Source organism: Microcebus murinus, chromosome 8 (genome assembly GCF_040939455.1).
Source record: "Microcebus murinus isolate Inina chromosome 8, M.murinus_Inina_mat1.0, whole genome shotgun sequence".
NCBI lineage: Eukaryota > Metazoa > Chordata > Mammalia > Primates > Cheirogaleidae > Microcebus > Microcebus murinus.
In genome coordinates, this window is record NC_134111.1 from 61,510,591 (window position 1) to 61,526,269 (window position 15,679).

At 35.0% G+C, this 15,679-nt stretch overlaps 1 non-coding gene across 1 annotated transcript; it reads left to right on the forward strand.

The window, feature by feature from the left end:
- The first annotated feature begins 13,999 nt into the window (after positions 1–13,999).
- LOC142872412 (U7 small nuclear RNA) lies at positions 14,000–14,061 on the forward strand. Its single transcript, XR_012920674.1, has one exon. It is a non-coding gene; the product is annotated as a U7 small nuclear RNA (small nuclear RNA).
- Positions 14,062–15,679: the final 1,618 nt, after the last annotated feature.

Consider the following 15,679-nt stretch of genomic DNA (forward strand, 5'->3'; position numbering starts at 1 on the left):
AGTCTTCTACATGTGGCTATTCAATTTTCCCAGAACCATTTATTTAATAAGGGTTATTTTCCCCAATATATGTTTTTGTCTGCTTTGTCAGAGATCAGATGGCTATATGACGATGGTTTTATATATCTGTGTTCTCAGTACTGTTCCATTTGTCTATGTCTCAATACCATGCTGTTTTGGTTATTATAGCCTTGTACTATAGCTTGAAGTCTGGTAAAGTGATGCCTCCTGATTTGTTCTCTTTTGCATTGGTTATTTTGGGTCTTTTCTGGTTCCATACAAAGTGTAGAATTAGCTTTTATAGTTATTAAAAAAATGGCATTGGTACATTAATGGAATTGCATTGAATCTGTTAATCACTTTGTATAGTATAGACATTTTAACAATGTTGATTCTTCCGATCCATGAGCATGATATGTTTTTCCATTTGTTTATGTCCTCTGCCATTTCCTTGCCAGTGTTTCATAGTTCTCCCTGTAGAGGTCTTTCATCTCCTTGGTTAAATATATTCCTATGTGTTTTATTTTCTTTGTTGCTATTGTGAAAGGTATTGAGTCTTTGATATGACTCTCAGCTTGACTGTTGTTGGTATATAGGAATGCTATTGATTTGCTACACTGATTTTATAGCCTGAGACTTTGTGGAATTCATTTATCAATTCCAGGAGTTTTTTGGCAGAATCTTTGGGGTTATCTAGATATAAGATCATATCATCAGCAAAGAGCTATGCCTCAACATTTTTCTAGACATTAGGGACAAAATGATAAAGAATTATTTCCTTGCCCTCATTGAGCTTATATTATGGTGAGAAGAGAAAGAAACTATACATGTACAAAATGAATAAACAAATAATATTTTATAGTATGTGGAGTCCTTTTTACTTTAGAGCATACAATATATGATAATTACACATAATATTATCTCTCTATAAAAACTATTTTTTACGTTATAGAAAGCAAAAATGAGACATAAAGAGATAGAAAATATTGTCTTTCCTCCAAACACTATAAGCTATTTGGAAGCATTGACTTACCCAGCTAAAATAACACAAATAAAAGTTTGTCTCACATAATAAGTATCATGGTTATCAGTGGCTCAATAAGGTCAGGACCAGAATTCTGACAGTTTTAAGCTATAACAAAGGTTAGGAATTTGAATGTTTAGCTTTTACAAAATTAAAAAAGCAGAAGAAAGAAGTTGGGATTGACTGTTATTTTAGATTGGGTGGTACACATAATCAGACCTTGAGGTTTTGTTTGAAAGTGATTTATATGGGAAAAATCTAACAGAGATAGTGGAATGAGACAAAGAAAGGAAGAAAGCCAAGCAAAGGACCATCATCATGTCTGGTACCCCAGTAGATAATTTTGACCCAGTGACACAAGGGAGCTTAGGAGTCAGTGGTAGGGTCATTGCCATGTTTGGGACAGAAGAGGAGTATTTATACTCTCACTTTGTTGGTTTAGGCAAGCTTCCTGGAGGGAGTATTGCTCAAACAATTCTGGTACTCCATATCTGAGATCTGGCAGCCTAGGGGAAGCCCTTGGAAATGCAAGATGCATGTGCTGGCTCTTGGGAATGAAAGCACATTTTGAAAATGGTAAAAGTATCCAAGGCAATACGGGCAGGGCACTTCATCTGTTACAGGTGCTAAGCGAGTTAACCTACATTCTGCTACAGTACATCAAAATACATATTCATAAAAATTAAATAATAGTGAAAACTAACAATACTAGAGATAAATTAATGTAATTAATACAATTACATGTAATTAATGTAATATGTAATTACATGTAATACATAATTAATGTAATTACATAAATTAATGTAATTGGGTCAATATATTATTAAGAATAAATCACACATACTATGCAAAATTTCTAAGGGTCAGATTCTTTAGGGCAATTTGGATTATATTCATTTATATGTTTACGCTCTATCAAGTTTTTCAAACACATAAAGTTGAATATAGTAAAAATTCTGTGCAATTATTTTGAGAAATGGTGATTTACTCAGAACACTGAGATAGAATAATCTAAGTAGAATGAAGAAGGTCTTGGCCCTGTGAACAACTAAAACCAATGTTGGAACTTAAGAATGTTCATTGATTATTTTTAAATAGGCACAGATCTTTCCAATGTCTTTGAACATATTATACTGTATTATAATATGTAATATATGAATTATATTCATGTTTTAGTGACTTTAGAAATTCTGCTTGAGAAAACATGACTTGAAAAAATGGAAAAGATATTTTTATTAAAAAGTCCCTTATATTACATGTCTTTATGCTTATTAATTTAACTATAAGGAAAGTAAACCATAAACCTGAAAACAAATCAATAAGGAGATTATTAATAATAATGTATTCTACTCATAAAAAGTTTAATAAATTATTTCTTCTAATCTACTTATAAAGATAATCCTCAAATACATGCCTGATAAATCAATAGGTCCCACTTAAGAGGAGAGAGTGGTTCTTAGGATGGCAGAAATTAGCTACTTTGTATAATCAGTTAATTTGTTCTCACTATTGACTTTTAAACCCCTTTGAACAATTTTAGTGCTGTCTTTCATCATGTTAATCATGTTCACTTCAGATGAAAGAAGCAGTCCAAAATAATCTATTGAAGTAGAAAATTACTATAGCTATCCTCTGCACTATGATGGACTAGTACCCAGTCAACACTAGTGATTATACCATTTTACTCCAAAGAATTGTTTACCAATGAAGGTCTCTATTTGGAGGAGAAAATACTACCTGAAGTTGGGCTTTACCTTTTGCATCGTTGCCTTTCGTTCTGAACCTAGTAACACCAAATCACAAAATAATTAAATGTGATAATTCCCTGGATTTTTTTAATGAGAAGGACGCATTGCATTTTTGCATCATTTAGAAAATGAAATAAATAATATTTAGCCCAAACTCTCATGTAAGGATGTTAATACTCAGTAGTATTGCTTGTTTCACTTAAGAACAAAATTCCCAATATTTCCAAGAAGCATTAATCAACTTTATACATCAGACAGATATTATATGTGTGTTGAAATATATTTTTTAGGAAGTCTCTCTAGAGAATAGGGCTGTTTTCTCTTTTTTCTTTTCACAATGCAACTAGTATGTTAGTTTCTCCTTAGTTTTGCATGAGTAACTAACCTAAATTTATTTTTTTCAGTCAGTTATTTCTTTGACCATGATTATGGCAATATCCACAAAAAAGAATTACTTTAAAAGAATATATCTCGGGCAAGGGTAGGTGAAGTGGTTGACTTTCCTCTCCCTTGCATCTCGGACTGCTGGTGGGCTGCCCAGCAGGTGGAGAGACCTGTGGACACCAGCCCAGAGATGGCCACCGCCAGTGATCGGTAAGCCTGTAGCAGACTCAGCACCAGGCTCCCAACCCCCTCAGGGCACCTTCATGTGCACAGACCCGAGCCCTGCGGCAGGCACCATATTGCTACACTTTCCCCTCCCCCAACCATAACCAAGGCTGCCAAGAGAGACAATATAGCCACCACCAGCCAGAGGCATCAACAGGGAACGGGACCTTCCCTTTTGGGGCCCTTCAGCTGACTGAGGGGTACTCATACTGTGAGCTCCCTACCGCCAGCCCTCCCAGGTGCTGCTGGCCCAGTGACTCCAGGAGAGCAGGGCAGACCCTGAGGCTGAGAGACATTGACCCAGCTTGGGATCTGTGGGTGAATTGGGACTGGCACTCCTCTCCCTGGTGGGATCAGGGATTGAATTCCAGAGTCCAGAGGTCAGACCTGCAGACTAGATCCCATGCACAGAAGGGATATTTGTGAATAGCCTACTGAGGTGTTAGTTCCTTTAAGGGCAGATCAGCATCCTTGAGGGGGCAACCCTCCTCCCAAGGGGGGGCTGTGTGCCCAGCCCAGGTGGCGACCTTGCACAGGGAACCTCCCTGCCAGCATCACAGTCAGGGGAGGCCTGGTTGTGTGTGGTCTGGCCTGTTGGCAGAGGCCCAGGAGAAGCTGCGGAGTTGGGGATGGTGGAAAGGAGTGGGGATGGCGGAGTGGGGCCTGCTCCAGACTGCGGGTCTCAGACAGCCCTACCCCCACACTCAGACTTTCTGGCTATACTACCCAAAGTTACCTACAGAGTCAATGCAGTGCCTATCAAAATACCATCATCATTTTTCACAGATATAGAAAAAATAATTTTATGCTTCATATGGAACCAGAGAAGACCCTGTATAGCAAAATCAATACTAGGCAATAAAAACAAAATAGGAGGTATCAATTTACCAGACTTCAAACTATAGTGCAAGGCTACAGTCATTAAAACAGCTTGTGATTAGCACAAGAACAGGGACATTGACCAGTGGAACAGAACAGAGAACCCAGATATAAAACCATCTTCATATAGACAACTATTCTTCGACAAAGCAGACAAAAACATACACTGGGGAAAAGAATCCTTATTCAATAAACGGTGCTGGGAAAACTGGATAGCCACATGTAGAAGACTGAAACACTCCCACACCTTTCACCTCTCACAAAAATCAACTCATGCTGGCTAACAGACTTGAACTTTAGGTGTGAAACTGTTAGAATTCTAGAGGAAAATGTTGGAAATACTCTTGTAGACATTGGCCTAGGCAAAGAATTTATGAAGAAGACCCCAAAGGCAATCACAGTAGCAACAAAAATAAATAAATGGGACCTGATCAAATTAAAAAGCTTCTGCACAGCCAAAGAAACTATCAAGAGAGCAAACAGACAACCCACAGAATGACAGTAAATTTTCACAAGCTACACATCTGATAAAGGGCTGAGAACTAGAATCTATTTAGAACTCAGGAAAATCAGCAAGAAAAAATCAAACAACCCCATCAAAAAATAGGCAAAGGACATGAACCGAAACTTCTCAAAAGAAGACAGAATAATGTCCAACAAACATATGAAAAAATGCTCAACATCTCTAATCATCAGGGAAATGCAAATCAAAACCACAATGAGATATTATTAACTCCAGTGAGAATGGCCTTTATCAAAAAGTCCCCAAACAAATGCTGGCGTGGATGCAGAGAGAGAGAAGCACTCCTACACTGCTGGTGGGACTGCAAACTAGTTCAACTTCTATGGAAAGCAATATGGAGATACCTCAAAGCCATACAAGTAGATCTACCATTTGCTGGATCTACCATCCAGCAATTCTACTACTGGGCATCTACCCAAAAGATCAAAAGTCACTTTATGAAAAAGACACCTGCACTCGAATGTTTATAGCAGCACAATTCACAATTGCAAAAATGTGTAAACAACCCAAGTGCTCATCAATTCATGAGTGGATTAATAAAATGTGGTATATGTATACCATGGAGTACTACTCAGCTTTAAGAAACAATGGTGATAAAGCACCTCTTGTATATTCCTGGATAGAGCTGGAACCCATTCTACTAAGTGAAGTATCTCAAGAATGGAAAAAACCAGCACCACATGTACTCACCAGCAAATTGGTATTAACAGATCAACACCTAAGTGGACATATAGGAATAACATTTATCGGCTGTCGGACAGGTGGGAGGGGGGAGGAGGGGATGGATATATACAACCACAATGAGTAAGATGTGCAATATTTGGGGGATGGACATGCTTGAAGCTCTTACTTGAGGGCGGGGGGGAGGCATGTAACTTTACACTTACGTAACTTTACACTTTACGTAACTTTAACACTTATACCTCCATAATATGCTAAAGTTAAAAAAAAATCTCATAACAAGAAGTTTCTAAATATTTTATAAACAAATGTAAAAGTGCAATTAACTTCTCATGATAATTGTTTTCCTAATCTTAGGTGTGTGCATTAACATTATTTTACTGTTTTCTTTGTATATGTTCTTCGATATATTCAGAAATCATTACAAAATGATTAGTGATTATGAGGTCCAACTTTAGCACTGTTTGAAATAATTTATACTTGAGAATACAGCTATAACTCATGAAGGCTAAATACTTTTCTGCGGTCCCCAACCACCATGGCCGTGGGCCAGTTCCATATGTGGAAAATTTTCTTCCATGAAACGGGTCCCTGCTGCCAAAAAGGCTGGTGACTGCTGCTTTATATTGACCACTGCAGATATAATCAAATGCCATTTGAATAACTTTTGAGCAATTTTGTTTGACTTACAGTTATCATTGAGGTAAATGTTCGTTTGATTAATCGCAGTTTGAAAAATCTGTGTTAGAATGTGGAGACACCTAGTGTGTCTCTAAAACATTGCAATATCATTTCCCATGGGCTGTTGAGTTCCTACTGTTTTATGTTTTGTGTATATTATGTCAAATAATCTTTACAGCAACTCTGTAAATAACCACAGAATGAACACATTTGATATTCATTCTACTGATAATAACAATTGAACAATACTGTACTTACAAAATGTAACTGTTCTTCAGTAGCTAGTAATTACTAAAGAGTATATTTATCAGATACTGAGAATTGAAGTAAAAAATAAAATTATATTGTTGAGATAGGCAAAAAATTGTTAGAAAACATAGCTACCATAATATTAAGCTAAGGATAATGCTTCATGTACTAGGATTTTCATTTATAGAAATTAATATGAATCCACTATAAAGAAATATAATATTTACTGTCAGTAAGGCCAAATTATGCATCTCACCACAATACCATATTTCTTACCAAATTCACCTCTTCTGTAAAACCATAAAACTTGACAAATAATAGCAATGAGCTTTCTTCAGAATTTGGAAAGTGAGCAAATAACTGAAGAAAAACATACACCTAAAAAGCCAATAAATGAGATAAAACTGGATATTTTAAAACTACGCAAAATGTAAAAGTGAAAGGCAGAAAAAGGAAAAAAATACATGAATTAAACAGAAAACAACTAATAAATAGTGGACTTGAATCTGACTGCAATTAAATTATATGTAAATGGTATTAACACACTAAATAACAATGGATATTGTTAAATTAGACTTTAAAAAGCAAGATAGCTCTTTATTATTTATAGAAGATGCACTATAAATATAAAAAGGGAAATAATTTATGGTATAATACAGGGATAATCACATATCTTATTCAAATTACAAATTCTGCTCAAAAAAATCAATCATTAAGGATATGAATAGGGAAATCCCAGACTGAACTAACAGTTCATTTATTTGATGATAACTTCTATCTTTCATATACAAAGAACTTCTACAACTCAATAATTAATTCAAAATAGTCATTCAATTAAAACTGGGCAAAAATCTTTGAAGAGACACTTTGTAAAGGATGAGATGGCCACTGAAGAAACAAAAACATACTCAACATCATTAGTCATGACAGAAATGCAGTTAATACACCAGTGGGATACCATTACCTGAGCAGTCAGACTCCTGGTTATAAACCTATTAACTATCCCCACTTTATCCCCCATAAATATATACAACCATTTTGTCCCATAATAATTAAAAATAATTTTAGAAAACACCTATCTGTGATTTTTCAAGCCTAAACATAGGCAATTACAAAGGCTTTACCTGTGAGCTTTGTAGGGGAAACTGCCCTCTGGACACCAGATGTGGTGCACAGCCCAGCACTGCAATCTCTGAAGGGGGATACAATCAAACACTCGGGGTCCCCCTGAGGGTCATATCCTTCACACGTCCACATTCCTGGTATAGGTGTCTTCTCTCCAAGGTCTCTTTTTTGGAGCTCTTGGGCAGAGGAGCACTTTCTTATGGTGGGGGCGGGAGGCTGAGGGAGAGAGGAAACCTTGAAGACATTTTTCCCCACTTTGGCGCAGTATCCCATACATTTCCAATCTTAGCCCTTCCCTCTCTTCCTCCCACCCACACAACCCCATCCATAAAACTGCAGGAGCCGTTTATCAAAGCTGCCTCAGCAGAAGGGGAAAGTCTATGAGTAGGAGTTCTACAACCGCATCCACAAAAAGACTTAGTGGCCAAAGAAAGTTAAATACTTGAATATTATGACTTGCTGGGGGCAGGCTTCCTGCAGGGCGCCTTTCCCTGCACTTAAAAAAATTTTTTTTAAATGAATTATTGCTCTCAAATCATCTGTTTCCCTCTGTCTTACCACCTTTGATTGCTAGTTCTTTTGAAAGTCAAAATAGTTTTGGTTCCAGAAGGAAGCATTTATTCCAAATCTTCTTTGACTCTGCCTTTTCAGGTTGGTTGGAGACAGAAAGAAAGAGTTCACAATTCAGCCTTTCTACAGAAACACTACCTTCTGTACAAATGTGTAGGAAGTTAAGGCTCGTGGTATTAGCCCTGGACTAGGAGGCAGGAATACCTGCATTCTATTCCCAAATCACCACCTAACTAATTGTATAAGTTTCTGCACATCATTTAATCTCTCAGAACCTTAATTTCCTGCTATAAAATGGGATTACAGCAAATGGTCTACCTCTTCTACCTTTAAATTTATTTTTTAATTGAGCATAAGATATATAATCCTTTGCTTAAGACATTTCATAAGCAGATTCAAAGAATTTAATGTGCTAACACTATACTGTTCAAAGTGTATGTAAAATTGTCACAATGAAAAGTTTCTACACATTATCTTATAATTTCAAAAATAATGTTAAATGAGTTGTGAAGTATTAGTGAAAAGTTTTATAAGTACAAATGAAACAGATTTTATAAATAAATGAATGCGTTGTGACAGGCTTGAAAGATAGAATAACATATGTCAAAACAACTAACCTGAAAGATTTAGATCTGTTATCTTTAGTTAGACAAAAATCATATTAGATGGGTTTAATTATGAGTTTTTTCTATATTCATCACTAAGAATATACATTTTACTGTAATTGTTGGTTCTAATTAAAATGAAGTATAATCATTCAGAGTCTAAAGTTACACTTAAGTCTTTCTTTAAGACATTCTTCATACTATTCATGATATTTAGAACTCTTGTCTTAGAATTTAAGTTTAGAATATTAGCCATATATAAGAAATAATAGATTAGCAATAGACTTCTAAGTCACAAAATGCTGTTTGAAATTGAATATCAATTTCAAATTTTATTCAAATTTTTCCCATTCAGTAATGAGATCCCTGATAATAAACTTCTCATGATTAAAGGAAGAAGTACTAGCTTCTTAGGTTTAGAAAATGTGCTGCTTATTAGGCAATAGAGAAATTATTGGTGTACATATATTTTCTGCCCATTGACCCGTACCCTTAGGTCATAAATTGATATTAATATTTTATTAGTAGTATTAACATGGATCAAATCTATAAAATTAATTTGTATATTCACATATTCTTTCTAATATTTCTTCCAATTTTAAGCTTCTTCTACCTTATGTAACCTTGTGAAATCTTCATTGATCTTCATGATCTTTTTCTTTTCTGTAAACTGAATTTGCTCAAGTACTAAAATTGTACCAGCATAGCTAGGATTTATCTACATATTCTATGTCATCTTAAAACTATCCTTTCTGTGTGGGCCTTGTATTTTTAATAGACTATATTTTTAAAGCAGTTATAGGTTCACACCAAAAGTGAGAGGAAGGTACAGAAACTTCCTATATGCCCCCTGCTTCCATAAATGCATAGACTTCCCCATTATCAAATCCCACACCATGGTGGTACGTTTGTTACAATTGATAAACGTACATAGATACATCATCATCACCACAAGACCACAGATTACATTAAGGTTCACTCTTGGTATTATTTTAAAGTTTTGGACAAACATGTGGCAGGTATCCACCATTATGGTATCATACAGAGCAGTTGTTTCACTGCTCTAAAAACTCTCTGTGCTCCACCTATTCATTCATTCCTCTCCCTTAACCCTGGTGCCCACTGATCTTTTTACTGTCTCAATAGTCTCAATAGCTTTTATTCTTCCAGAATGTCATAAAGTTGGAATAATATAGCATGTAGTCTTTTCAGATTGGCTTATCTAACAATATGCATTTATGTTTCATCTATTTATTTTCATGGCTTGATAGCTCACCTCTTTCTAGCACTGTATAATATGCCTTTATCTGTCTGTACCAAAGTTTATCCACTCACCTACTGAAAAATATCTTCATTGCTTCCATGTTTTGCCAATTATGAGTAAAGCTGCTATAACCATTCATGTGTAGGTATTCTTATGTAGACATAAGTTTTCAATTTCTTTGGGTAAATATTATATTAAAGAGTATGACTACTAGGTAGTATAGTAAGAGTATGTTTAGTTTTGTAAGAAACTACCAAATTTCTCCAAAATGGCTGTACCATTTTGAATTCCCACCAACAATTAATGAGAGTTCCTGTTGCTCTACCTTCTCAGCAGCATTTGAGGTTGCCCGTGTTTTATATTTTGGCCATTCTAATAGGTATGTAGTGGTATCTCATTTAATTTGCACTTCTGTAGTGATATATGGTGTGGAACAACTTTCCATATGTTTATTTGCCATTTGCATGTCTTCTTTGGTGAGGTATTTGTTAAGGTCTTTGCCTCATTTGTTCATTGGATTGTTTGTTTCCATATTGCTAACTTGTGAAAATTCTTTGTGATTTAGAATAACAATTCTTTATCAGATATGTCTTTTGCAAATATTTTTTCCCAGTCTGTGGCTTGACATTTTTTTCTCTTGAAAAATGTTAGAAAATTTTAATTTTAATGAAGTCTAGCTTATGAATTATTATGCCTATGATTTCATATCTAGAACATTATAAAAACTAAGGTCATCTAGATTTTCTCCTATGTTATTTCTAGGTGTCTTATAATTTTGCTTTCTGAATTCAGATGTGAGACCTATTTTTGTTAAATTTATTTATTATTTATTTGAAATAGACAAGATGGTATGTATTTATCATGTACAATGATGTTTTGAAGTATATATACATTGTATAATGGTTAAATCTAATTAAAATGTATATTAGCTCACATAGTCATCATTTTTGTGATGAGAACATTTAACATCCATTCTCTTAGCATTTTTTGAGAATATATTGTGATTAGCTATATTCACCATTTGATCCATTTTAAATTAATTTTTGTGATGCGTATAAGGCCTATGTCTAGGTTAATTTTTTTGGATGTGGATGTCCAGTTGTTTCAGAACCATTATTTGAAAATACTATCTTTTAGTATTATTTGTTCATCCATATCTGTCTCATTTCATTTAGCATAATATCCTTCAGGTTAATTCATATTGTTGCAAATAGCAGAATTTCCTTCTTTTTTAAGATCCTGATTTCAATTTCTTTTGAATATATATCCAGAAGAGTATTGCTGGGTCATATGGTAGTCCTAATTTTAGTTTTTTGTGGAACCTCCATAATATTTTCTATTGTGGCTGTACATTCCCACAGGGTAGAAGGATTCCCTTTTCGTAACATCCTCATCAGTATTTGTTATCTTTTCCTTTTTTAATAACCAACCATCCTGATAGGTGTGAGATGATATATCATAATGGTTTTTGATTTTCATTTCCCTGATAATTAGTGATGTTTAGCACCTTTTAATGTTTCTGTTGGACCTTTGTATGTCAGTTTTGGAGAAATTTCTAAGTTTCTCCTTTGTCCATTTCTTAAATTAGGTTATTTGTTTTTCTGCTGAATTGTAATAGTTCCTTATATATTTTGGGTACTGACTCTTTATCAGATTTATGATTTCTTAATATTTTCTCCTATTTCATAGGTTGCCTTTTCATTTGGTTGATTATTTCTTTTGCTGGGCAGAAGTTTTTCAGTTTGATATGAGTACACTTGGATATTTTTACTTTTGTTGCCTGTGATTTTGGTGTCTTATCCAAGAAATCATTGCCAAGGCCAATGTCCAGAAGCTTTTACTACTTTTTCTTCTATGAATTTTACAATGTGAGGTCTTATGTTTAAGTGTTAATCCATTTTGAATTGATTTTTAATATGTTGTAAGATAAGTCTTGAATTTTATTCTATTTATATGGATATCCAGTTTTCCTAGTACCATGTCTTGAAGAGATTATCCTTTTCTCATGCTGTAATCTTGGCATCCTTCCCTTTCTGGGTTTTCAATTTTATTTCATTGGTCTGTATGTCTATTTTTATGCCAGTACTTTACTGTTTTATTACTGTAGCTTTCCAATATATTTTGAAATCAGGAAATGTGATATTTTTACCTTTGTTCTTTTTGCTCAAAATAGCTTTAGCTATTCAGGATCTTCTGTGGTGACATATTAATTTTAGGATTTTTAAAAGTTTCTTTATAAATGCCATTGGGATTTTGATAGACTACATTAAATCTATAAATCACTTTTGGTACTATGACATTTTAATAATAATAATTCCTCCAATCTGAGCACCTGGGATATCTTTCCATTTATTAGTGTCTCTTCAATTTTCCTCATCAATGTTTTATAGTTTTCAGCCACAGAAATAAGGATATAAAATTTCATTTAGATACAAGGAATAAGTTCAAGAAATCTATTATATTAATACAACATGATGACTATAGTACTGTATTCTTGACAATTACTAAGAGAGTATATTTTAAGTGGTCTCACCACACCTCCAAAAAAGTATGTGAGGTAATGTGTATGTCAATTAGGCTTAGAATCTAGGTTCTTGGGAGCCAGCCTGGGGGGCACTGGGCCTGAGGCCTGGGTCTATGTGAACCTGCCTAGTGCTAGGGACACTGGTGCAAGCCTAGAACTTTGGTCCACTGATCAGGCCCAGGACCTAAGTCTGTGTCAAGGCCTACTTAGACACTAGCTTCACTTTTCTTTCCCCCATGGAAAGCTCCCAGTTGAAAGAGATCTGTCTCAGCCACGTACTACTCAGGCTTGGTGGAGGGGTGATGCTGATAAAGTAGAACTGTTTTTCCTCTCTTTTCAATGCATCTTATTTCAGTGCTCCACCTGTGTGCTGTAATGTCTTACCTAGCCTTTGCAGCTCCTTTATTTCATGCAAAGATGATTGTAGATTTGGTGTTTCTGTGAAGAGATACATACTGGAATCTCTTATTCTGCCATCTTGCTGATGTTACTCTGTGTATAATTCTTTTTATACATTATTGGATTTGATTTGCCAATATTTTGTTGAGAATTTTACCTCTATGCACATAAGAAATATTGGTCCAAAGTTTTCTTTTCTTGTAATATCTGTCTGGTTTTAGAATTACGTGGTATTGCCCTCATGAAAAGGAACACTATAACTAGGATTTAAGTCTTCTACTTTCTGGGAGATATTGTAGAGTATTAATATAATTTCTTCATTAAACATTTGGTGGAATCCACCAGTGAATCCATCTGGGCATGTTACTTCCTGTTTTGGAAGGTTATTAATTATTGATTCAATTTCTTTAAGATATAGACCTATTTAGATTGTCCATTTCATCTTGCCTAAATTTTGGCAGATTATATCTTTCAAGGATTTGTCCATTTCACCTAATTTATAAAATTGGTGGTCATAGAATTGCTCATAGTATTTCTTGATTATCCTTTTAATGGCCACAGAATCTATAATGATATCCTCTCTTTCATTTCTGATAATAGTAAATTGTGTCCCCTCTTTTAGCTAGCCTGGATCAAAGCTTGTCAATTTAATCTATATGTGTCTCTTCATTTAAAGTGAATTGCTTGTACACAACACATCATTGAACATTCTGACAGTCTCTATATTTTAATTGGTATGGTTAGACCTTTTACATTCACAGTGACCAGTGATGTAGTTAGAGTTAAAACCATATTTGTTGGCTGGGCGAGGTGGCTCATGCCTGTAATCCTAGCACGCTGGGGGCCAAGGTGGGAGGATTACTTGAGGTCAGGAGTTTGAGACCAGCCTCAGCAAGAGGGAGACTTGGTCTCTACTTAAAATAGAAAGAAAATTAACCAGGCATCTAAAAATAGAAAAAAAATTAGCCAGGCATGGTGGTGCATGCCGGTAATCTCAGATATTTAGGAGGATCACTTGAGCCCAGGAGTTTGAGGTTGCTGTGAGCTAGGCTGACACCATGGCACTCTATCCAGGGCAACAGAGCAAGACTCTGTCTCAAAAAAAAAAAAAAATTATTAAGTATTACAGTTCTTTTAGAATTTGTCTACAGGTTTTTCTGGTCCTTACCAGAAGGCCCCCAAAATAAAAATAATAATAATAAAAAAACCATATTTGTTACTATTTCCTATTTGTCACCTTTGTTTCTATTCTTATTTTTGTCTTTTACTCTTTTGCCTTTTGTAGTTCTAATTGAGCATTTTATATGATTCCATTTTCTCTGCTGCCATCTCTTTGCTTACATTTCCTATCTGTGCTTGCATGCTGTCTACTTTATACATTAATGGCCTTAGCATATTAATCATAGTTACTTTAAATTCTCAGTCTGATAATTCCAACATCCCTACAATATCTGAATCTAATTATGATGCTGTTCTGTTTCTTCCAACTGTATTTTTTGCTTTGTAGTATGTCTTATAATTTTTGCTTGTATTGGGTAACAGCAACTGCTGCAAATAAGCCTTTAGTAATGGGGTGGTAAGGTGTGGGGATGGGAGAAGCATTCTATAGTCCTATGACTAGTTCTTAGACTTTTAGTTAGGTTGTCACTCTGGACTGTGAACTTCACAAGTGTTTCTTAGTTTCTCTTCCTCACTCCCCTCGGGTGGGACATGATGACTATAGTGGGCTGGAATTGGGTATTTCCTGTCACATGTGGAAGGCCACAGGGTGCTGAAGTTGGATATTTCCTTTCCCCCATCTCAGTTCAGTGTTGATAAAACCCCAGCAGGTTAGGATCTGATTAAGTCATTTCTCCTAAAGGCAAAACTTGTTAAGAAGAACAAAATGCCCTATTGTACCTATTTCAAAATGGTTCTGTTATTCCCTCCCCTTGATAGAAGCATCAGGGTTTTGTCTTTGATATTCACTTGCAGAACCAGGTTGAGCTCCTGAAGGCAAAATTTCAAAAGTGTAGGAGCCCCCCACAACTGAATCACCCTGGAGTTTTAAAGTTCAGAGTTGTTCACACTGAGTCTCCAGAAATTCATCAATTAAAGTTCAGGTTTTGCTACCTCCTCACTGATTCCTTGGAGGTTTCTTTTTACAGTGTTTTGGTCTGGTGAGTTGTGGTTCTCTGTATTTTCCTGCCTGCTTTCCAATTTCAGGGGCATGTTTTCTTCTGTGACATTACTTTTCTTACATATCTAGGAAGAATTGTGAATTTACCAGTTTGTTCAGCTTTATACTTGTTAAGACCAAGTTAAGATGGACTTCCAAACTTCTTATGGGCCAGACAGGAAAGTCCATTTTCTTTTTCATTCCCTCTAGTCCTTGCTAATAATTTTACCTGGCATAGGGACTTAAATACCAACTAACTGCAGAGACATTTATTGTTTTTATTTAAAAGTGTGTAAGAAATTTCTCTCTTCAAAATATGTTTACCCAAATTTATTACCATGGAAAGTGTTAAATTTATGCTTTTGTAAATTTAATGCTGTAAAATCCTCTGAAAAATCTGAATCTGAAATTGTAATGTCAATTTCCTATCTAAGAAAATAGTATCATAAAAATAGCATCAAGTGTGATCATCAGGTCATTACTCTCAAAAAAAAAAATGATACATCAGAGCACAGTTTTAGTAGTTTCCCTGCATAAAAAAAAAAAATGGAACATTTAGTCATTTTGTGCCAGAAATAGAATTGTTTGATTATCCAATTAGAAATATCTGTATGTGTATATATGTACACACATATGTATT